Below are 24,131 nucleotides of genomic sequence, written 5' to 3'. Positions count from 1 at the left end.
CACCACATTATATCTCTTATGCATGTGTTACTATTTTCAGTATGTATTAAAATATGTAATAAAAACATTTTAAAAGAAAATTTTAAAACATATGAGTTATTGAGGGATGTTGTGAAATTTTTGTCTAAGTATCTTAAAAAATAAAAACAGTTTCCCCTGGGTAAACTCAATGTAATTAATGAGTGGGTTCCATGCAGCCCCCCATGGTGCACAAAGTTCTGATCGAATACTTATCATTACTGTTTCGTTGCTATTTCTGTGTCACAACTCAAATAACTCCACTTGGTATTAGAGAAAATCTGCTCCTAAAATAAGATTAGAACAAAATCCCAAGAGGATTAATTCTTCTAGGAAGGTCATTCTGATTCAAGTGGACAATTTTGAATTTGAAATTTAGTACTTGGGTAACTCCTATTAAAACCAACATGCACCTTTCCTTTATATTAAGATACTAGATTGGGTTTTTAAAATAACAAATCACTGTAACATCATCACATTAAAGAGGAAACATGTCCATTTTCTCAAAATAGCAGTAGTTTCTTTTTGTTTGCATAAGTGACCTTAATAAAAACAGGCTAATTCACAATTGCTATTGAGTATTACCCTGTTCTCACAGATACCTGATGGACCAACCCATACTGTGGTTTGGTTTTTGGTGGTTTTTTTTCGTTTTTTTTTTTTTTATTTTCTCATGTTATGTTAGTCACCAGTCACCACATCAAAAACTAATGATGTATTGTATGGTTTTATTTATTTTTGTTGTAAAAGCAATCAAGCTTATGGTCATAACAAGTCAGCCCCCAATCCAACTTTTCAGTGGTAACCATTGTCTTTTACCATTTTTTAAATCTCTGCACCCAACATGGGCCTTAAATTTACAACCCCAAATTCGAGAGTCACGTGCTCTACTGACTGAGCCAGTCAGGTGCCCCTGTCTTTTACCTATTTGTAGTCAGTTCTTTTTATTACCTCCATAACTCTAAATGACATTTCTATAATACTATTTTTTCATTTTATTTGAACTTCTTAAATTTTAGTTCTTTTTTTTTTTTAAAGATTTTTTATTTATTTATTTGAGACAGAGAGAATGAGAGAGAGAGAGAGCACATGAGAGGGGGGAGGGTCAGAGGGAGAAGCAGGCTCCCCGCCGAGCAGGGAGCCCGATGTGGGACTCGATCCAGGGACTCCAGGATCATGACCTGAGCCAAAGGCAGTCGCTTAACCAACTGAGCCACCCAGGTGCCCAGTTCTTTTTTTTTTTTTTAATAAAAACAATCTCACAGCATTTATTATCCTCTGGTAATAACTTAGTAAAGGTAATCAAAACAATGTTTTAGAACTACACTCCCAACAAAGGACATCTAAAAAAACAAACTACCTTTTCAAGAATTTCTCACTTCCTTGATCATTTCTAGTTGGAGACACTTTGGAGCAGGGTAATATTACCTCCTTTTAGCATGATCTGACCCAGTTGTTTTCTTGACTTTGTTTTAGAATGAATCTCTTCGGCATCATCTAATACGAGGTTCATGTACTCATCAAGACCATTGATAAAGCCCTCTATTCGCATGTTCACTTGCTCCTAAAGCCACACCTGAATTCAAGATCTATTTTGGAAGTATCTGAAGATGAGGTTGATGGGCTGAACCATCACCTTCTGCACTTTTTGGCCCTGGCCATGGTACGCCATGGTGGAAGCCGACCTTAATTCTTTACTTGTATTGAAATTGCATTTATATAACCTAAAAAGTCAAATACTACTACAAGGCTTAAATGAAGACTAGTAGACTTTGAGGGTCCTGTTTTGTTCTGTCTCTCTTAAGCCAGGCTCACAGGCAACTTCTTTCAACTCTTTGATCTCTTTCTTTAATTATTTCTATTCATAATTCTAAATAATATGCTTATACTGTTTCATTCCATTTTAGGTGTTTATATATAACCTTTTTATTATGAAAAATCTGGATTCAGTTCCTGTATGTTACTTACCCACATTCCTTTTTTAAAAAAGAACAGAAACAAGATTTTATTTTTTATTTATTTATTTATTTATTTATTTAAGATTTTATTTATTTGCGAGACAGAGAATGAGAGACAGAGAGCATGAGAGGGAGGAGGGTCAGGGGGAGAAGCAGACTCCCTGCCAAGCAGGAAGCCTGATGCGGAACTCGATCCCGGGACTCCAGGATCGTGACCTGAGCCAAAGGCAGTCGCCCAACCAACTGAGCCACCCAGGCGCCCCAAGATTTTATTTTTAAGTAATTTTTCCACCCAGCATGGGGCTCGAACTCACAACCTTGAGATCAACTGATTGAGCCATTCCTTTTTATGCATCTTCAATTTTTGGTCAAATCATTTGACCATTATTTTACGTATTACTATACAAATATTGTTCATAACTAAGCCACATAGTGTTTAGTTTTATATTTCCTGTTATAATTGTTTCATGAACTCTTCAAAAGTACAGAAGTCCTTTCCTTATAAGCCAACATACCAGGTGAGCTTTATGAGCAACAAACCAGGTTCTGGTTTGATCTCCTGGAGTCAAGCTCATTCTGCCTCTGTCTGGTAGATCCCTCTCCAGACATTCTGCATGGTGAGAGCCTAGAATTTTACTAAGTATTATCCTATTTTTTTCCTTTGTCTCTCCCCTTGTGTTGAATCTATTATTTCCTGTAGCCTATGTCTTCTATTTCTTGGGGTTTTTTTTTTCTCATTTTAGTGTAGTTATCATTGATAGCACCTTTTAAAACAATTTTTTAAATTTAAATTCAATTAACATACAATGTATTATTAGTTTGAGAGGTAGAGGTCAGTGATTCATCAGTCTTATATAATACCCAGTGCTCATTACATTACATGCCCTCCTTAATCACCCAGTTACCCCATCTCCCCCACTCCCCTCCCCTCCAGAAACCCTCAGTTTGTTTCCTGTGAGTAAGAGTCTCTTCTTTTTTTTTAAAAGATTTTATTTATTTATTTGTGAGAGAGAGAATGAGAGAGAGCACATGAGAGGGGGGATGGTCAGAGGGAGAAGCAGACCCCCCGCCAAGCACGGAGCCCGATGCAGGACTCAATCCAGGGACTCCGGGATCATGACCTGAGCCGAAGGCAGTCGCTTAACCACCTGAGCCACCCAGGCGCCCTGAGTAAGAGTCTCTTATGATTTGTCTCCCTCTCTGATTTTGTCGTTTAATTTTTCCTCTCTTCCCTTTTAATCCTGTTTTGTTTCTTAAATTCCACATATGACTGAGATCATATAATTGTCTTTCTCTGATTGACTTATTTCGCTTAGCATAATACCCTCTAGTTCTATCCACATCGATGCAAATGGCAAGATTTCATTTTTTGATGGCTGAGTAGTATTCCATTGTGTATATATGTGTATATATATATATATATATATGCTATGTCTTCTTTATCCATTTATCTGTCCATGGACATCTGGGCTCTTTCCATAGTTTGGGTATTGTGGACATTGCTGCTATAAACATTGGGGTGCAGGTGCCCCTTCGGATCACTACATTTGTATCTTTGGGATAGATAACTAGTAGTGCAATTACTGGGTCACTGGGGAGCTGTATTTTCAACTTTTTTGAGGAACCTCCATACTGTTTTCCAGAGTGGCTGCACCAGCTTGCATTCCCACCAGCAATGTAAGAAGGTTCCTCTTTCTTGGCATCCTCACCAACATTTGTTGTTTCCTGACTTGTTAATTTTAGCCATTCTGACCAATGTGAGGTGGTATCTCACTGTGGCTTTGATTTTTATTTCCCTGATGCCAAGTGATGTTGAACATTTTTTTTCATGTGTCTGTTGGCCATTTATATGTCTTCTTTGGAGAAATGTCTGTTCATGTCTTCTGTTCATTTCTTGATTGGATTATTTGTTCTTTGGATGTTGAGTTTGATAAGTTCTTTATAGATTTTGGATACTAGCCCTTTATCTGATAAGACATTTGCAATTATCTTCTCCCATTCTGTCGGTTGTCTTTTGGTTTTGTCGACTGTTTCCTAAGCTGTGCAAAAGCTTTTTATCTTGATGAAGTCCCAATAGTTCATTTTTGCCTTTGTTTCCCTGGCCTCCAGAGATGTGTCTAGTAAGATGTTGCTGTGGCCAAGGTCACAGAGGCTGCTGCCTGTGTTCTCCTCTAGGATTTTGATGGACTCCTATCTCACATTTAGGTCTTTCATCCTTTTTGAATTTATTTTTGTGTATGGTCTAAGAAAGTGGTCCAATTTCTTTTTTTTTTATGTTGTTGTCCAGTTATCTTAAAACCATTTGTTGAAGAGACATTCTCTTTCCCATTGGATATTCTTCCTCCTTTGTCAAAGATTAATTGACTATATAACTGTGGGTTCATTTCTGGGTTTTCTATTCTCTTCTATTGATCTATGTGTCTATTTTTGTGCCAGAACCATACTGTTTGATTACTACAGCTTTGTAATATAACTTGAAGTCGAAATTGTGATGCCTTCAGCTTTGTTTTTCTTTTTCAAGGTTGCTTTGGCTATTCAGGGTCTTTTGTGGTTCCATACAAATTTTAGGGTTGTTTGTTCTAGCTCTGTGAAAAATGTTGTTGGTATTTTAAAAGGAATTACATTAAATGTGTAGATTGCTTAAGGTAATATAGACATTTTAACAATATTTGTTTTTCCAATCCATGAGCACAGATTGTCTTTCCATTTCTTTGTGTCATCTTCAATTTCTTTCATCAGTATTTTATAGTTTTTAGAGTACAGGTCTTTCACCCATTTGGTTAGGTTTATTCCTAGGTATCTTATTGTTTTTGGTAGAATTGTGAATGGGATTGATTCCTTAATTTCTCTTTCTGCTGCTTCATTATTGGTATATAGAAATGCAACAGATTTCTATATGTTTATTTTGTATCCTGTGACTTTACTGAATTTGTGTTTCAATTCTAGCATTTTTTCAGTGGAGTCTTTCAGGTTTTCTGTGTATAGTATCATGTCATCTGCAAATAGTGAAAGTTTTACTTCTTCCTTGCCAATTTGGATGCCTTTTATTTCTTTTGTTGTCTGATTGCTGTGGCTAGGACTTCCAGTACTATGTTGAATAAAAGTAGTGAGAGTGGACATCCTTCTCTTATTCCTAACCATAGAGAAAAAGTTCTCGGTTTTTTCCCCAGTGAGGATGGTATTAGCTGTGGGTTTCATGTATGGCTTTTATTATGTTGAGGTATGTTCCCACTAAGTCTACTTTGTTGAGGGTTTTTATCATGAATGGATGTTGAACTTCATCATTTGCTTTTTCTCTGTCTGTTGAAATGATTATATGGTTCTTATCCTTTCTTTTATTAATGTGGTGTATCACATTGATTGATTTGTGAATATTTTTTTTTAAGATTTTATTTATTTATTTGAGAGAGAGAGAACGAGAGACAGAGAGCATGAGAGGGAGGAGGGTTAGAGGGAGAAGCAGACTCCCCGCTGAGCAGGGAGCCCGATGCAGGACTCGATCCCGGGACTCCAGGATCATGACCTGAGCCAAAGACAGTCGCTTAACCAACTGAGCCACCCAGGCGCCCTGATTTGTGAATATTAAACCACTTTCACAATCTAGGAATAAATCCCACTTGAACTTGAATAAATCCCACTTGTTTTTTTTGTTTGTTTGTTTGTTTGTTTGTTTTTAAAGATTTTATTTATTTATTTGAGAGAGAGAGAATGAGATAGAGAGAGCATGAGATGGGGGAGGGTCAGAGGGAGAAGCAGACCCCCCACCGAGCAGGGAGCCCGATGCGGGACTCGATCTTGGGACTCCAGGATCATGACCTGAGCCGAAGGCAGTCACTTAACCAACTGAGCCACCCAGGCGCCCCAATCCCACTTGTTTTTTTAATGTATTGTTGGATTCAGTTTGCTAGTATTTTATTGAGAATTTTTGCATCTATGTTCCTCAGGGACATTGGCCTGTAGTTTTCTTTTTTATTGGTGTCTTTATGTGGTTTTGGTATCAGGGTAATGCTGGCCTCATAGAATGAATTTGGAAGTTTTCATTCCTTTTCTATTTTTTGGAATAATTTGAAAAGAATAGGTATTAACTCAAGAACTTAGCTTTTTATTCCAAAAAAAATTATATGCTGTTGGAGAGTTCTGAGCAGAAATGTGACTGCTCTGACTTTCCGTAGCTGGGTAAATAATGGCCTAAGGGCAGAGTAGGACAAGCACTTAGAATGCTATTGCAGTAATTCAGATGAGAAGTAGTAGTGGCTTGGACTAGAATAGAGCAGTAGTAGTAGAGATATAAAAAATGGTCAAATCCTGGGTATATTTTAAATGTAGAGCTAACAGTATTTGCTGACTTATGAGATGTGGAATGTGAAAGAGAGGAGTCAAGCATGACTCTAACGTTTTTAACTGCAAAACTAGAAAAAAGGAGTTGCCCTTAAGTGAGGTAGGAAAGCCTGTGGGAGGAACAGATTGGAGGGTATATATCAGTAGCTCAGTTTTGGTCATATTGAATTTGAGATACCAAGTGAAGATAGCAAATAGAGAGTCTTGGGGAGAAATCCAAGCTGAGATGTAAACATAAGAATCTTCAGTATACTGATGGTATTTAAAGTCATGTGCCTGGATGAGATCACTTAGGGATCACTTTGCACTTAGTTGATACAAAAGTCAAGGACTGAGCTCTGAGGCACTCCAACAGGTGGGGGTTGAGATGAAAAGGAATTGGTAGAAAAGACAGAGAAGGAGCAGTCAGAAAGTTAAGAGGAAAACTAGGTGAATGTCATACATCCCTGCAAGTCAAGTGAAGAAGTATCCCAAGGAGGAGAGAGTGATCATGTGTGTGTCAAATCCTGTTGGTAGATCAAAGAAGATGAGGCCCAGGAGTTGATCTTAGACTTCTCATCCTGGAGATCATCAGAAACTTCTGGAAGAGAGTTTCAATGGCATAATAGAAATGAAAAAGAGGTTAGAGTGGGCCCAAGAGAAGTAGGCAGAGAGAAACGGGAGATAGTGGGAGTGTTGAGAAGGAAATAATAGAGAATAGAGAAGGAAAAAAATAGAGCAATGGCTGGAGAAGTAAAGTTAAGAGAAGGTCGGTTTTGTATATACACATAGAAAGAGAAAGACTGTATTCTAATGAAAAATGATGCTGTAGAAGGAGAAAATTTGATGATTCAGGAGAGAAAGGGAAGAATGGCTAGAGCAATCTCCTTGAGTAGGTAAGGAAGGACAAAAATCTAATGCAAAGAGAAGGTTGCTTAGAGAGGTCATCAAAACTAATGAGAGTAAGTAGAACACTGATCTCATGATGCAGGTAGGAGGATGTTGTAGTGGTATGTGTATGTGGAAGACCTTTCTTTTAATTGTTTCCAAATTTTTCTCAGCAAAAGAAAGGGGAGGTTGTTAGCTGAAAGTGAGGATGCTGGAAGAGGATTGGAGTTCAATAAGAGAGGAGATGGCATGAAGTAGTCAGTAAGAGAATGAATCATGGAAATATATCATGAGTAATGTAGCATTGAGAGCCCACTAGGGGTTAGGGTCATTAATTTAAAGCAAAACCATTCAGCACGGTTTTTCTGTAGTCTTATTGAGGAGGGTTGGGTACAAAGAGTGAGCTTAGAGTTGGATTTAACCAGAGTTGTGGCTTTCTCAAGCAAGGGCAAAGAAGGAAGAAGGGCAAGGGAGATGAGGATACAAGATCTCTTTATCCCCAGAGTTCTAGAATTTCTCAGTGACTGCCCTGGTCGAGTACTTGCATACATTATGCTAGGCAATCTGTGGGCTCTTTCAAAGTAGAATGTCATACTCTTTCTTTCTGAGAATCAGTTCTCTTGTATCTTTTTTTTTCATATCTATCTCCTCCATTTTCTCTGTTATCACTTTCTAAAATTCCTACTAGTTGGATGTTAGACCTCTTATTTTCTTATTTTTTCTCATGTATCTCCTTCTCTGACTTGTTTTCTGAGAAATTTTCTAAAGATCAGTTTCCAACTCTTCTATTGAAAATTTCATTTTCACCATTCTTTTTATTTTCCAAGAGCTTATTCTTAGTCACTAAATATTACTTTTTTATAGCCTTCTATTTTTGCCTCATGTACACAAACAATACCGTCTCTTTCTCTCTGGGGATATTCATTACATGTGCTTAAAAATTTTTTCCCCTCTGTATACTGTCTCTTAAAATTTTTTTTTCACTCTCTATACTCTTGCTGTTTTCTCTAAGTTCCTTGTTTATTTTGGCTTCCATTTTAAATGTTAACAGTTTACTTCAAGTATCTGGTAATTCTTGATTGTTTGTATGTGTATATATATTGGCCAGGGCTTATTGATGAGTGGGCTCCTCTAAGGGAGATTTGACAGGGCTATTGACTTAGAGAGCCTCCAATTACTTTCCCTTGGATTTATCCATTTCCTCAGGATTTTTGCAAATCCCATATGGAAGTATATGTCTAGCCTCCAAAATTCTGGAAACCAAGAAGGGAAATGGGGGCAGAGAGGTTTGCTAAATCTTGTATCAATTGGGCTCTTCACTCCTAACCTCAGTTATTCCTGGTGTCTATAGGTTCAGGACCTCTCTAATTCAGAATTTCTAGATAGGACTTCTGGTATCCAGCTCTCTACATCATGGGAGCTTGGAAGTCTGTTCTAACAAGTGAAAAGCTGAACAGGCTGAGAAAATCAACAATTCTTCTTTCATCCGTGAGAGGGGAGGACATAGGGCAGGTAACTTCTCCCAAGACTGGAGAGATGAGTAAATACAGGGAAGTCATGACTAGAGCAAAGACTCAGGGATGGAACTGGCTGGAGAAACCAGTGCTGAGAGCAGAAAAGCTGAACTGTAATTGACAAATTGCTGGAGGTTCAGTGTGGACAAGTATGAGAGTTAAAAAACTTGGATGTTTATATGAAGTAGATAATTGAGGCTTGACCACTAATTATGCACCTATATTTATGATATAAGAAATTAAAAATAATTTCACAGAACAGCAGTTCTTTATTTCATCTCTTCACATTCTCCAACCCTGCAGAAAAGCAGATTGTAAATGCTGTTTCTGTTTTCTGAGATTGAAGGAGCTTAGCATGATAGTAAATCTTCATGACTCGACCAAGAAGTATAATCAGTTAAACTATTTTTGTGAGGATTTTCCAGATGCTTTCAACAACTGTGTGGGTGAGGGGGAGATGCTAGTCCCTATTTATATGATTTTATTAAATGTTTTCTCAAAAGTCATTGATTTTTTTCCTTATTTGGAAGAAGGTTATTTAATATTTTGAAACCATTTTATCACTGACCAGTTTTAATGGATGGTTTTGCAATTATTGCCACTACTGCCTTTTAAAGGTTACAAAGATGAAATTGCAAAACTGAAAATATTCTAGTCACCTTTAGAAAGTTTCACTGTAGTCATTACATATCATTATCTTTCCAATTCTTTGAGACGTTGTAATTATTCTTCTTAACAGATTATAACTGATCATTATTTTAATATCTTATGCAAAGTTTTACCATCATATAAATGTTAAAATGAGGACAGATTATGGAATGTGTCAGAATTGCATGTGGTCTACAACAACCATGATTAATAGCCACAATATCTTTCTTTAGTTCAAAGTAAGATTGCCTTTTAATTTTTAGAAGGAAATCAGTTTTTGAATTTATAGTTATAAGAACACCCTAATGAGGATCAGAAATTGTCATGGTCCTTTTCATATATGAGTTAGACAAAAAATAAAAATAAAAATATTCTGCTTGAAACCTAATAAAATTGTGATGCATTGTCCTTGGTGGCAGGAAGAAAGTAAACATAGTCATGGTTAAGGATACTAAATTTTACCATCTGAAAGACCCAAGATCAAGTCCCGAGTCTGCTTTTTATCGGCCCCACAACCTTGGGAAAATTGCTTAACCTCTCTGCAGCTCAATCTCCTCATACCAAAATAGAGATGATATGTTCCTCATAGAGTTGTTAGAATTATGTTGAGATGATGCACATAAAGCATTTAGAACATGACTGATAGGTATTTGGGAGACAAACAACAATATTATCTGTCACAATTATTTTTATGGTGGGCAGTTTGAACCTTTTCAGCCTGCATAATATCTTCCTATTTTATCAACTGTAGTTTTGTTCCCTTTTAGAAACTGAAATTCTAAAACAGAAGAATGTTGTGTAACATCTTGTTCTTTATTCTTACTTGTTCTCTTATTTATTTTAAAAACCAGTGCTTAAGTTTTGTAAATGTACATTCTAGTTTATCATTACTAATATTTAATCAGTAATGAGGTAAATTTCCTTGAATGAGGCAAATTTCCTTGGTATGCCTATTTTCTCATGTCAATGCTTCTATGATGATAAACCATTTAGGGTCATTGTAGAACCTCATTGGGTGAGATGTGGACTGTAAACAAGTCACATAATATGAAATTATTACATCACTAGGTTCATTCAAAAGTCTAAGTAAAATGTATTTTTCATTTCATTGATTAACCCAACTATGGTAGGTAGAACAAATAGGACTTTATTTTTCTGACATCAGGAGTCTAGAGGTGAACAATTATTGTAGTGGTTCAGTGGCTTTGCAAAGTTAGGGCAAATATCTGCAATTCTCTCTCTTGAGCACAGGCAAAATGAAATGACTATGGCAGCTCCAGGAATCATGTCCAGGAAGAAAGGGTGATGACCAAAGAACACATGAGCCACCTCTGGTGCTTTCTTTTTCCTTTTTTTTAAATTGTACTATAATTTATGTGTAGGAAAATGAACTATCTTAAACATACCAATCAATGAGTGTTGACAAATGTATACCCAATACATAAATGTGATCATCACATAAATCAACACAGAGAATATTTCTGTCACCCTTGAAAGGTCCCTCGTGCTTCTTTCCAGCCAGTTACCTCACCAACCCGGAGGCAACCATACTTCTATCAGTAAAGCTTAGTTTTGCCTTCTTGAATTTCATAAAAATGAAACCACACAATATATACACTTATCTGCATTTTTTCACTCAACATAATATTTTTGAGATTCTCCTATGTTACATATATTAAGAGATTGGACCTTTTATTGCTGAGTGGTATTGCATTGCCTGTTCCTTTTTAGTCAGAATACCAAAAACTTTCTAAGATACTTTCCTAGTAAATGTCTACTTGCATCTCATGGGTCATATCTGGTCACATGGCCAGTCCTTGTTGCAAGGGGGGCTAGGAAAGTACTTGTCTTTCTAGCTTCTATCATGGGAGGCTACAAAGGAGGATCAGGTTGGGAATGGCTTTTGAGTAGCCAAACAGCATCTGCTAAAATGAATTTCATAATTTTAAATTTTACGATGAAACTTAGGTTTCATTATTTTTATTAAAAAGTGCTGGTTATCATATTTATCTTATTTATGTTATTGTTTGAAATGCACAAAAAATTCCAGGGTAAATCTAAGTTTAAATTTTAAAGAAACCAGTGAAAAAAATTTTAATGAGAATTGTGAAGCAAACAAAAGTAATCTTGAATTAAAATAAGGAAATTGTTTTAAAAAGAAAAATGAAAACATAAAATTATGAAATGTGAATTGGAATACTAAAAAATGGTATTGTCCAAAACTGTACTACCCAATAAAATAGCCACTAGCTACACATGGCTATTTAAATTAAAATAAAAAATATTCAGTCCATCAGTTGCACTAGCCACATTTGAAGTATGCAGTAACTACATGCAATAACTGTATGGCTACCATATTAATGCAGATATAGAATATTTTTTCAGTCACTGTGGAAAGTTCTGTAGGACAGCACTGCTTAAGGTAGAAATACCAAAAATGATTATTTACCATCATTAGAGTAGAATCTTAATTGATTTGGAGAACTATCAAAGAGTGGTGAGTAGTTTTACTACAGAAAGATTTAGTTAATATTTAAGTAAATATTAAAGCAAAAGAGAGAGAAAGAGAGAAGTAAAATATTCATTTTTTTCAATAAATACTTATTGAGCACCCATCATGTGCCAGACTTTGGAAGTATAGCGATGAACAAAGTAAACAAAATCACTGTTTTGGGGACATTTCTGGCATAAGATGGGAGAGAGACATAAAGTAATTGATACCAGGTGATGGCAGTCCTATGAAAATAAATGAAGCCAGGCAAGGAATGGAGGAGGACATTCTTACAGGGGGTTCAGGAAAGGCCTTCTCTGGTAAGATGATAATTGTGCAGAGACCTGAAGGTTATTAGAAAGTGAGCTGTCTGGCTACCTGCAGAAAGAACATTTCAGGCATTGGCAGTATCAAGTTTGAAGACCCTGAGTTAGATAATGCTTGATTTTTTTAAGAAAGACCAAGAAGACCAGTGACAGGATCAGATTAAGTAAGGCGGAGAGGGTAGATGAAATCAGAGACCATATCTGATAGGCTTTTTGAAGACTTGGGGTTTTACTCTGAATGATATGGAATGCAATTGAAGGGTTTGAGCAGAGGAATGACATGATGTGACTTATATTTTATAAGGATCAGTCTGGCTACTGTGTAGAGAATATCCTGTGAGGAGGCAAGGGGAGAAACAGAGATGCTAGTTTTATGACCTGAGCAAAAGTCAAGGTGAGTGATCATGGTGGCTTGGACCAGGGTGATACTTGTGGAAGTGGGGGCAAGTGGCAGGATTATGGGTATATTTGAACACAATTTACATTGGACTGAATAAGAGTCATAAGAGAAAAAGATGGGACAAGAGTGACTCCAACATTATTGGTCTGAGGAACTCCTAAAGTAGTGTGACCATTCACTGGGAGATGGAAAGCTATTGGAACAGCAGGTTTTGGACATATCTAAATGTGTATTGCATATTCAAGTAGAATTATCAAATAAGTAATTAGATATTTGAAGTTGGAGTTCAAGAGAGAGTCCAAGCTGGCACTATAAGTAGGCAGCATATAGGTGGTATTTTAAGCAGCGGCACCAAGTGAGATCGCCAAAGTAGTGAGTGGAAATAGAGGAAAGATCTGAGGACTGACCTTGGGCACTGCAACATTTAGAGGTCAGAAAAATAAGAAGGAACCAGACCTGAACAGTGGATTTGCCAACCTGTTGGCCATTGGTGACCTCAACAAGAGCAGTTTGGGTAGAGCTGTGGGGATGAAAGCCTGCTCCCCGCCCCCCCCTCTAGCCCCAGTAGTACAAAGGGTCTTAGGGAAGAACAGCTCCCACTTAAGAGGATTGCAGGGAAAGCAGTGCAGTAAGGGAGAGTGAGTTTCAGGAGATCAAGAAGTGAAAGGAAAGATAAGAGGTTTCAGATATTTGGGATTTTGCTGACTATACTTGGTAAGTTCCAAAGGGCACATTAGAAAGGTTTGATTTGAGAGATGAAAGAGAAATAGGGAAAGGAAGCAAAAGATGGGGATTGTACTACAGAACATGTGAAAAGTTCTCTTGAGTTTTAGTTAAAAAAAAAAAAAAGTGGAGAATTGAAGCCATTAGCTGAATGATTCAGTCATTTACTCTGTTCAAGTCTTCTAGATTATTACATTAATTCTTCTTTAGGTTGTATTATGCAGATACAACTTCCATAAATTATCGAAGATGAAACATGAAATTAAACAGGGGGAATCAAAACTATATATAGGCTCTATAGATTTGTTGTTTCCACTACTTTCTCTAGTTCCTAGGAGCTCCTATATGATTGCTATAATAATTTGGATTAAAATATATGGGACAGAAATTATCACAACAAATTTATTGAAAACCAATACATGTTTTTATTAACAACAGGTAATTGGAAGAAAAGCAATCGTGAAAAGTACAGCAATGCTGATAATAGAGTGTGTGATCCATTTCCAATTTTATGTCTTCACGCCTAAGCGGTTTTTTTATTATTATTATTGACTCCATTGGTCAATCTAGGCAGGTTTGAATTTCATTGATATGTGAATCAATATTCCGCATTGCAAAACTAATCAGACATGCATACGAGAAATGAGGACAAATTTTGGGAAATCATTACTTGTACCAATATATAGAGCATAACATGCTTAAAAATACATTTATACAAGTGAGTTGTATATCTTATATTATTAGGCTTCTTTAGAGCTATTCAGGTCACAAGTATCCTTATAAGTAAAATGAAAATCAGATATTGATTGGCAGCATGCTTAATCAAAGACTTTATAACCAATGCTAAGTCATCATGCTAAATATACTGTTTTTATATATAACGGTTGGGAACTGGAAATGTTTGCTGGTGATCTCCTCTAACAGCCAAAATAAATGCCTTTTGAATTATAAAATACATTCTTTGAACATCGCCTTTATTAGATTTTCACTGATGAGGATGTGCTTTACCCACTTGGTATGTTTGAAATGGTATCTGAGTACATTTTTAATTTGCATTTGTCTGATTATGAGCTAGGTCCAGCATTTTTCCATACATTAAAGTACTGTTTACATTTCTTTTTCTGTGAATTGTTAATATATTTGTCTGTTTTTCAAACCTAGATTATTTAAAGATGATCTTCCCATATTAAAATTATATCATATGCACATTTCCCCAAATTTAAATTCTATAGCAAAAGCTATAATTCAGATGGTAAAAAAAGAAATGGTAATTTCATATCTGTGTTGGTACATATTTGGCATTATTTATATAATAGAAGCTGTCTCTGTTTGGGTTGTACTAACAAAATACCATAAACTGGGTGGTTTATAAACAAGAGAAATTTATTTCTCACAGTTCTGAAGGCTGAGATCAGGGTGCCAGCGTGGCTGGGTTCTGGTGAGAACTTTCTTCTGGGTTGCAGACTGCCAACTTCTCATTGTATCCTCACATGGGAAGAAACAAGGAGGGAACTTTCCAGGATGTCTTTTATAACGGCACTACTCCCATTCATGAGGGCTCCACTATTGAGATCTAATCACCTACAAAAGGCTCTACCTTCTAATACCATAACAACAAGGGTAAAATTTCTACATACGGATTTGGGGTGGGGGGGTAAACATTCAGTATACAGCATTAGTCTTGTCCTCAGACTACCTGCGTCACTGTCACAGTGGGCTGCCTGTTAAATATGCAGATTACTGGGTCTCTTAGGTCTGGCTCAGATCTTCTGACCTAGAAATTTACATTTCTAATAAACATTCGATATAATTCATATGCACAGTAACAATATAATTCATATGCACATTAAAGTTTGAGAACCACTGTAGTAGAGGGTATAAAATCAAGAAATCAGCAAATGTGGACATCAAAAGAAAGCTGGAATAACAATATTTATATCAGACAAACAATTTTAAACCAAAGACTGTGAGAAGAGATGACGAAAGGCACTATATCATAATAAAGGGGACTGTGCAACAAGAATATCTAACAGTGATAAATATTTATGCCCCAGCATGGGAGTACCCAAATATATAAAACAGTAAGAAACATAAAGGAATTCACTGATAATAATACAATAATGGTAGTTTAACACCCCACTTACATCAATGGACAGATCATCTAAGCAGAAAATCAACAAGGAAACAATGGCTTTAAGTGACACACTTAAAAAAATCAGCAAAAAATCAGCAAATGTAATCTGGACATTAACAAAATATAAAAAAAATTTGAAACTACTACAGAAATGTTTAAAGATAAAAGTTAAAATTACTCTTGGGGTGCCTGGGTGGCTCAGTCATTAAGCATCTGCCTTCGGCTCAGTTCATGATTCCAGGGTCCTGGGATCCAGCCCCACATCGGGCTCCCTGCTCTGGGAGAAGCCTGCTTCTCCCTCTCCCACTCCCCCAGCTTGTGTTCCTGCTCTCGCTACCTCTCTCTCTCTCTGTCAAATAAATAAATAAAATCTTTTTTAAAAAAAAGTTAAAATTACTCTTATAAAGGAAAATCAGCAAAGTTTATAACTCTAAGTCAATTTTATCTGTAGACTTTGAGGCTTTGTATTTTAAATTAGAAACAGGATATTTTCTTTCAAAAAGTGGTATTGTCATACCTCAGTTTATCAATATTGATGTCAGATTCAACTCTTTCTAATACATTAATTATTTTTAAACCTTTAGGTAGTTTTTAGTAAATCATTGCTAGAGAGTTCCAAGTGGTATTCTAGTCATTAGATTAGAAAAAGAAGTTTGTGAGGCACCCTGCTGGCTCAGTTGGTGGAGCTTGTGACTCGTGATCTCGGGGTTCTGAGTTTGAGCCCATGTTGGGTATAGAGATTACTTAAAAATAAATTCTTAAAAAAAAAAGAAAAAGAAGTTTTTGGTGATTGTTGGCTGGTAACTTATTCCAAGAGACTCTCTAGTAAAGTGTTATAGACTGCAACACACATATACAGAGACACACACACACAGACATATACACAGGGCTATATGAACACATCCAGAATTACCTTACATACCTTCACAATGGTGAGTTCTGTTCCTGGTTTCTTGGATGAATGATGAGGGGATAGAAATTAATGTGAAGGGGTGCCTGGGTGGCTCAGTCAGTTAGGGGTCTAACTCTTGATTTTGGCTCAGGTCATAATCTCAGGGTCATGAGATTGAGTCCTGCATCGGGCTCCATGCTGGACGTGGAGCATGCTTAAGATTCTCTCTCTTCCTCTCCCTCTGCCCCTCCCCCCCAAATAAATAAATCTTTTTTTAAAAAGAAAAAATTAATCTGAAAATACATATTAATTCTGGAGATATAGAAAGGGTTCAAGTATTTTAAATTATTTTGCCCATTTTTTAATGGCATATAGTTGAATAGGTTGATTAGGTTCTTTAAAAATGAGAAGAGAAGTTATACTCAGATCATCTTTGGCAATGGGAGTTTTTGTACATGGATATCCTGGGATATAAGGTAGTCCAGGACATTATTTCTGAGTCATAGAGTTACTCCGGGAACTTCCAAGACTGGGAAGTATGACATGACAGGTCTCATGGAAAACTGGAATCATGCCTAAATTCTCTTAGTTCACAAGGCATTTTACTTTACAGAGGGAGAGAATGTGATTGGGTCCATATACCACCATTCAAAATGGAGTGCTAAAATTGGTTAGAATTTTATGCCACACTAACTCACAGGAGCTCAGCCTCCTTTGTGCCCAGTCTTCCCAGAGGTTCAAACATTAGTAACATAGGATAAACAGTCTGGTTTCACTCAAATCCGACACAAGCCATAGCAACTCAGAGCAGTTTGCCTAAAGAAGGACATCATAAGCATAGTGGGTATGCAGCATTTCACAGACTCTTGGCTGAAACAGAAGAGAAACTGAAAGATTAATTATTTAAAATTTTCTTTCATGTTTAAATGTATCCTGACTCTAAAAACCACATGGGCCCTTGATACAACTCTTTTGGAAACTCATATATAGTTTATATTCTTTGTCTGCTTGGCAATATGAAAATCCTTGAAGATCTGAAATTATGTATTCTATTCAGAGGTATGTATTCTATTCAGTAATCAATTATCTATTCAGTAATCAGTAATCTATTGCAATCTTTTGGATTACTGGCTTATAATTCCATCTTGATAATAGTTACACCTTAGATTTTTCTAACACATCATTAGTTCATTAGGCCGCTTTAAACAAGTACTAGTTTTGGGGCGCCTGGGTGGCTCAGTCATTAAGCGTCTGCCTTTGGCTCAGGTCATGATCCCAGGGTCCTGGGATCGAGCCCCGCATTGGGCTCCCTGTTCCGCGGGAAGCCTGCTTCTCCCTCCTCTGCTCCTCCTGCTTGTGTTCCCTCTCTCGCTGTCTCTATATCAAATAAATAAATAAAATCTTTAAAAAAATTAAAAAATAAAAATAAATAAACAAGTACTAGTTTCATAAGCCATGAATAATCTTTTGAAACCTAAAACATTAACTAAAAATGTCCTAAGTTTTATTTAGTACATTCTGTAAGCAGGTACTGATTTTGTTTGGAGAAGCAGGTTAGCAAAATGGAGTAACACTTAGATCAGGGAACCGGGGCCAGGACATGGTAGGACTTTTCCTACCCAACCATGAAAAGTTGGGCAAATTATTTAGCCTCTCAGGCCTTTGTTTCTTATTTTATAAAATGTGGAAGATACATCACTATGCTTCCTCCTATTTTCTTTATTATATACCCTTCATCTCTATTAATAAGTAAAAATAGCCATTTTTGGTTTTAGCATTTAATGTCTTTTTCTTTAATTTAATTTAATTACAAGGGCCTAGTCACCTTATTTGCAAAATAAGCAAAATTGTATTCCTATAAATATTTGTCTTATGAAGCCTATAACATTGTGTATGGATTTCTGGCATTGCAGGAAATGTGATAAGGAGCCCCTTGAGCACCTTTCTGACTAGAATGGGGAGTTGGTGAGGGAGAGGAATTGGAGTTAGGAGTCATAGTAGAACTGGGGCAAGTTATGGAAGGCTTTGAATAATGGATTTAGGCAGTAAGGAGTCATTTTATAATGGAATGACTTTGTGAAAGTTGCATCTTAGAACGCTAATCTGACAGTTATGGGGAACAGTATGTAATAGGGAGAAATGAAGCCAAAGTACCAGCTTAGAGTCTTCTGAAGTTTTCAAAATATGGATAATGAGGGTCTAGTCTATCATGTTGACAGTGGAAAAGGAAAAGCTTAGAAGGAATTAAAAGACTGCACAATGGGACCTGTTCCTAATAGATATGATAGATGAGGTAGAGAAGAATACAAGATGTCTCCAAAATTTTAGGTTGAGGAGACTGGAAGAAGGTCAGTAACTGATATAGAGAAGTTTGGAAATGTTGCTATTGGAGGGAGGATTTTGAGCATTGTTTTAGGCAATTTGAATGGCAAGTGAGGGTGAGAAATATTCAGTGGAAATGGTAGCTGGTAATGTCTTCTAATAAGGGAAGAAACAAAGACATGAAGATGGACAAAATGGTGAAACAATAAGGTCGATAATTACTATCTGGTTTAGCAAAAAAATTATAGATGAAAGTTTTGTCTGAATAATTTTGGTCCAGGTTAGAATAAGATAACAGTTTATTATCATATGATCTTGTATCTGCATTCTCAGTGTATTATTCTAGCCTTGGAAGAATTGAAAGAAGCAATCAGTAAAATCCTTGGTATTTAGTTTCACAATGAATACTTTTGAAAAATGAGAAAGATAGATACCTGTTTGGAAAGAGTCATTGATGAGATATTTGAGGGAATCTGACTCATTTTAAATCTGACTCATTTTTAAATGGTTTCATAACAAAATACAGCAGTAGGTGAGGTGCCTTAAAGAATGGATTAAAATTCTAAAAGTCTATGTACATTTTAAAGATTTGTGGACAAGGACATAATTGAATTGCATATTGATACTTGACTCAGGCAAAAACTCCAGAAAGCCACATGTTAAAACAAAACCAGAATTATAAGGGAAAAATATGTCTGCATTTAAATGAAAATGAGGTTAATAAATCAATCATGTAGTATTGTCATTAAAATATGTGTGACAGAAATAGGAGTTAAGCACATAGGAAAACACAAGATAACCTGCTATGGTGAAACACATAGTTTAAATATTTAATGAAAATCACTTGATTAACTTAAGTGAGTTATTAGAATTTGGCAAAGATCCAGTGAATGGCAACTAAAGTGATCAAATATATTTTAAATAGACCATATAAGAAAGAGCTAAAGAAAAATTATTTAATCCATAAGAGAAAAGGTTAAAGATAAACCATAATGTCCCTCCTCCTGAATTTAGGAGTTATATTTACTCCCAAACAATTTCACAGAGAAGAACCATCTTTTTTTTTTTTTAACACATAATCTAAAGAATTGCTTCAGTTGCTGCTGTAGCTTTTGTGAGGTTGAGGTCTAGTGACATATATTGGCTACTAAAATGAAATGACTGCTAGGTCTTATCTGACCAATTTGTGAAGGATCAATTAACATGGAAATGGCAATCACAAAATACAACCTTGGAGATATTGCCGGTTCAGTTCCAGACCACCACAATAAAGCGAATATCAGAATAAAGTGAGTCAAATATATATTTTAGTTTCTCAGTGTATATAAAAGTTGTGTTTACACTGTACTGTATTCTGCTAAGTGTGCAGTAGAATTATGTCTAAAAATACCATAATTAGGAAATACTTTTTTGCTAAAAAATGCTACCCATCATCTGAGCTTTTGGCAAGTCATAATCACTGATCATAGATCACCATAACAAATATAATATTAATGAAAAAGTTTGAAATATTGCAAGAATTACCAAAATGTGACACAAAGACACAAGTGAGCAAATGCTGTTGGAAAAATGGCGCTGATAGACTTCCTTAGCATAGGGCTACCACAAACCTTCAATTAATTTGCAAAACACGTAATATCTGTGAAAAGCAATAAAACAAGGCATGGCTGTACTGTGGGGCGGGATGGAGAAAGCCTCTCAAAATATGATTTAGCTGTAATTAGAGCAGTCTCTTGTTTGCTGATCCCAATAGGTACTCCTCATATACTAGCTTGCTATCTTGCCAATATGAACTAGCACTCCAGACAATCCCCAATTTAAGATGATTCAACTTAAAATTTTTTGACTTTACAGTGACGTGGAAGTGATATGCATTCAGTAGAAACTGTACTTTGAATTTTGAATTTGGATCTTTTCCTGCATTAGTGATCTGCAGTGGACTTGCTCGCAATGCTAGGCCCCAGCAGCAAGCCCCAACTCCCAGTCAGCCACTCTGTTCTGAGGGTAAAAAACTGATACACTTAGAGCTATTTTGTACCCTTACAACCATTCTTTCAGTACAGTATTTCAATACATTATTCAATAAATTTTCACTTCAGTGTTGTATTCAATAAACTACATGAGATAGTCAACATTTTATTATAAAATGGGCTTTGAGTTAGATGATTTCACCCAGCTGTAGGCTAGTAGAAGTGTTCTAAGCAAGTTTAAGGTAGGCTAGGCTAAGCTATTATGTTTGGTAGGTTAGGTGTATCAAATGCATTTTCAATTTATGATGGGCTTATCAGAATGTAACCCATCATAGGTGGAGGAAGATATGTATTTAAATGGAAAGTAGAAAAAGTACCTTTAGAAATCTTTATCTTGGGATGTAGTGTCATACAGGTGTAGTGCAGTATTCTTAACTATTAAGTCAACACTAAAAGAAGTGTGGCTTCATTATGAGTTGTACAGATGTTATACAAGAGAATCACTAGAATGTAACTCCAATCAGGAATGACAAGTAGATAAGATTTCCCTTTTCAATTCTGGTCCATTGGAAGTGACTTCCAGGGGCTCTTTGTTGAGAAGCATACTGAAGCAGAGTTTGCACTCAGTAGGAAAGAGTTAACGATTGATTTACAACTTCCATGGAAACTTCCAGTGACCTTCACCTTTCTAAATTCAGGGGCCATTTCTCAGGCCTTATTTTAATTAATCTATTAGCAGCAGTTACCACAGTTCATCACCGTGAAGGCAATCAAAACCCTGCTGGCTTAAGAGAGATTTTGCCCCTCCCTTAACTACCTGGAAAAGTCTAAATTGGGGGGTCTTTCCCAGAATTTGAGTTATTACAAGATATAAATTTCACCTGAATGACTTATCTGTATGGCAGGGCAAACATCTGATTACTTAACAACTTTTGTACTGCCTTGTAAATTGCCCTCCTCCCCTTTGATGCCCTAGACCCCATCCAATTCCTTAGCTCAGGATGGCATATGTACCTCATTTTACCTTTCTGTCTTTGAACCTCTCATGTATGTGGGGCTCCCATAGATGCAAAATTAAATGCAGTTCTCTCCTGTTAATCTGTTTATGTCAATTTAATTCTTAGGCCATCCAGAAGAACGTTTGAAGAGTAGGGGAAAATTTTCCTTCCTTGCACTAGCCTCTGTACTCTCATTTGCTGGTTCCTCTCCCCTTCGCTCCCTTTTAGAGTTGGAGTGCTCTGAGACGGAGTCATTGTATCACTTCTTTATCCAATCTTGCTCCCCAGAGCAGCAAGGTTCAATAGGAAAATAATGTGAGCCACAAATGCAAACCACATATGTAATTTGAAATTTTCTAGTAGGTACATTAACAAAAAAAGTAAAAAGAAACTGGTGAAATTCTTATATATATTATTTAACCCAGTATACCTCGAATATTAGCATTTCAACATATAATCAATATAAAAATATATTAATATGAGGTATTAAATTATTATTTTATTTTTCTGTCAGGAAACATTGTTGCTCTGAGTTTAAGAATTTTCACTGACAGAAAATCAGCACTTTCAGAAAATCTCTCACATAGCCCTGCGTGGCTTCTGAATCTTAATTTTTGTAGAAATATCAACATATTTCTCTTCAGTACAGTCATTCCATCCATGATTGATGGATCAGTCTTAACCTCCTATTTCTTTCTTTCTTTCTTTTTTTTAAAGATTTTATTTATTTATTTATTGGAGAGCGAGCGAGAGAGAAACAGCATGAGAGAGGAGAGGGTCAGAGGGAGAAGCAGGCTCCCCGCCGAGCAGGGAGCCCGATGCGCGACTCAATCCCGGGACTCCAGGATCATGGCCTGAGCCGAAGGCAGTCGCTTAACCGACTGAGCCACCCAGGTGCCCTTAACCTCCTATTTCTGTACTTGGCTTTGACTTATGAAGCTCTTCAGGACTGTTTTTAATTCAGAAAGAGTGACTTTGTCTAAAGGAGATGCAGTGGTAACTATGCAAGGTCGTTTTTTACAGTGGACACTCATCATTAATATTAATGAGATATTTTAAGTTCTTTTGTTTTAATTCTAAGTCTTTGAAATGCACTGTTACACTTATAGCATACCTCAACTCAGACCGGATGTATTTCACATGCTCAATAACCACATGTGGCTAAATGGCTGCTGTATTTGACAAACATGGTCCTAGATGATCTTATCCAAGCCCTTAACTTAAAATACCATCTATATGCTATTCTCAAATTTATATTTCTTGCTTGGACCTGTCTCCTGAACTCCAGACTCAGAGGGTCTATGTGACATCAATTCTTGGATACCTAAAATGTGTCTCTAACTTATGTCCAAAATTGAACTCTTGGTCTCCTCCGAATTTGCTCTTCCCCATCTCAGTTACTGGCAACTCCACCAATTGCTCAGGCCAAAAACATTAGACTCAACCTTGACTCCTCTCTGTCTCAAACTTCACATATAACATACAACTACTGTGGTATTATTAGTTGCATGTGCAAGACTCTGATTCACTACCACTACCATGGTCCAAACTCCCATTATCTCTGTCTGGGTTATTGCAATAGCATCCAGAGTGATCCCCCACAGGTGTCATCATAGCAGCAGATATCCTTTCACAACATAAACCAGATCATGTTACTTATCTGCTTAACATTCTCCAATGGCTCCCTGTCTAACTAAGAGTGAAAGCCAAAGTCCTTCTAATGACCTTCAAAACTCTATAGGATCTGGCCTCCTATTACTTCTCTGACTTCATCTCCTACTATTCTCCGTCCTCAGTGTACTGTAGCCACCTTTACGTCCTGCTTTTTCTTTAACATGACAGTCATATTCTAGCTTCAGGGCCCTTAGACTTGCTATACCCTCGCTTATCCCCATGGCTCATTCTCTCATATCTTTCAAGTCTTTGCTCAAGTATCTTGTCAGGGAATAAATGAATGACATGACATGAATTTGTGCCATAAGGAGGCATCAGAGCACAAGTGCCACATGCCTTTCTAACAGAAGTCAACACACAATTAACTTTCAACATTTATTGAGCATCTATTATATATAAAACAGGTGTCTATGATTGGTCTGTCTTAGTGAAGGGAAAGGTTGAAATAATCTTGTTGCTTTAGAAGGTTTTTGAACATTTTTAGTACATAATGGAACAAACAGCTGACTTCCTTAGTCATTGAGAAAGCAGTATCTATTAACAAACAAATACCTTGTTAGATAACTTAGGGCTTCCTCCTTTTGGCAACCAGAATCTAGAAACACAATCCCTTAATCCATGCAGTATTTAAATCACTGCAATATTAGAACACCTGGTTGTAGTCCTACTTTGACTCTTAGCTTAGTGGGTGACTAAATAAATCACTTCTCCTTTTACTGGCTCAATTCTTTTATTCCTATGATAAAATGTCTAATCTCATCTATTGCCGAATTCAGGTTAAGGTAACAGGTCAGTATATACTTGGGTGTTACAACTGGCACAAATATGTATGCATTGTGGAATTTGAGAATAAAAAGT

The 24,131-nt window shown here is 36.5% G+C and overlaps 1 protein-coding gene and 1 pseudogene across 12 annotated transcripts in view; one reads left to right on the top strand and one right to left on the bottom strand.

Moving 5' to 3' along the window:
- The window catches only part of AKAP9 (A-kinase anchoring protein 9), a 199,005-nt gene that overhangs the window by 15,946 nt on the left and 158,928 nt on the right, over positions 1-24,131 (top strand). The gene's annotated exons all lie outside the window — the stretch shown is intronic.
- LOC123835591 (small nuclear ribonucleoprotein E-like) lies at positions 1,384-1,690 on the bottom strand (annotated as a pseudogene).

This window comes from Mirounga angustirostris, unplaced genomic scaffold (assembly GCF_029215605.1).
Source record: "Mirounga angustirostris isolate CCGP_5_RB_7025 unplaced genomic scaffold, mMirAng1.0.hap1 SCAF_12, whole genome shotgun sequence".
In the NCBI taxonomy this organism is placed as follows: domain Eukaryota; kingdom Metazoa; phylum Chordata; class Mammalia; order Carnivora; family Phocidae; genus Mirounga; species Mirounga angustirostris.
This window is presented reverse-complemented; position numbering and strand designations above follow the sequence as displayed.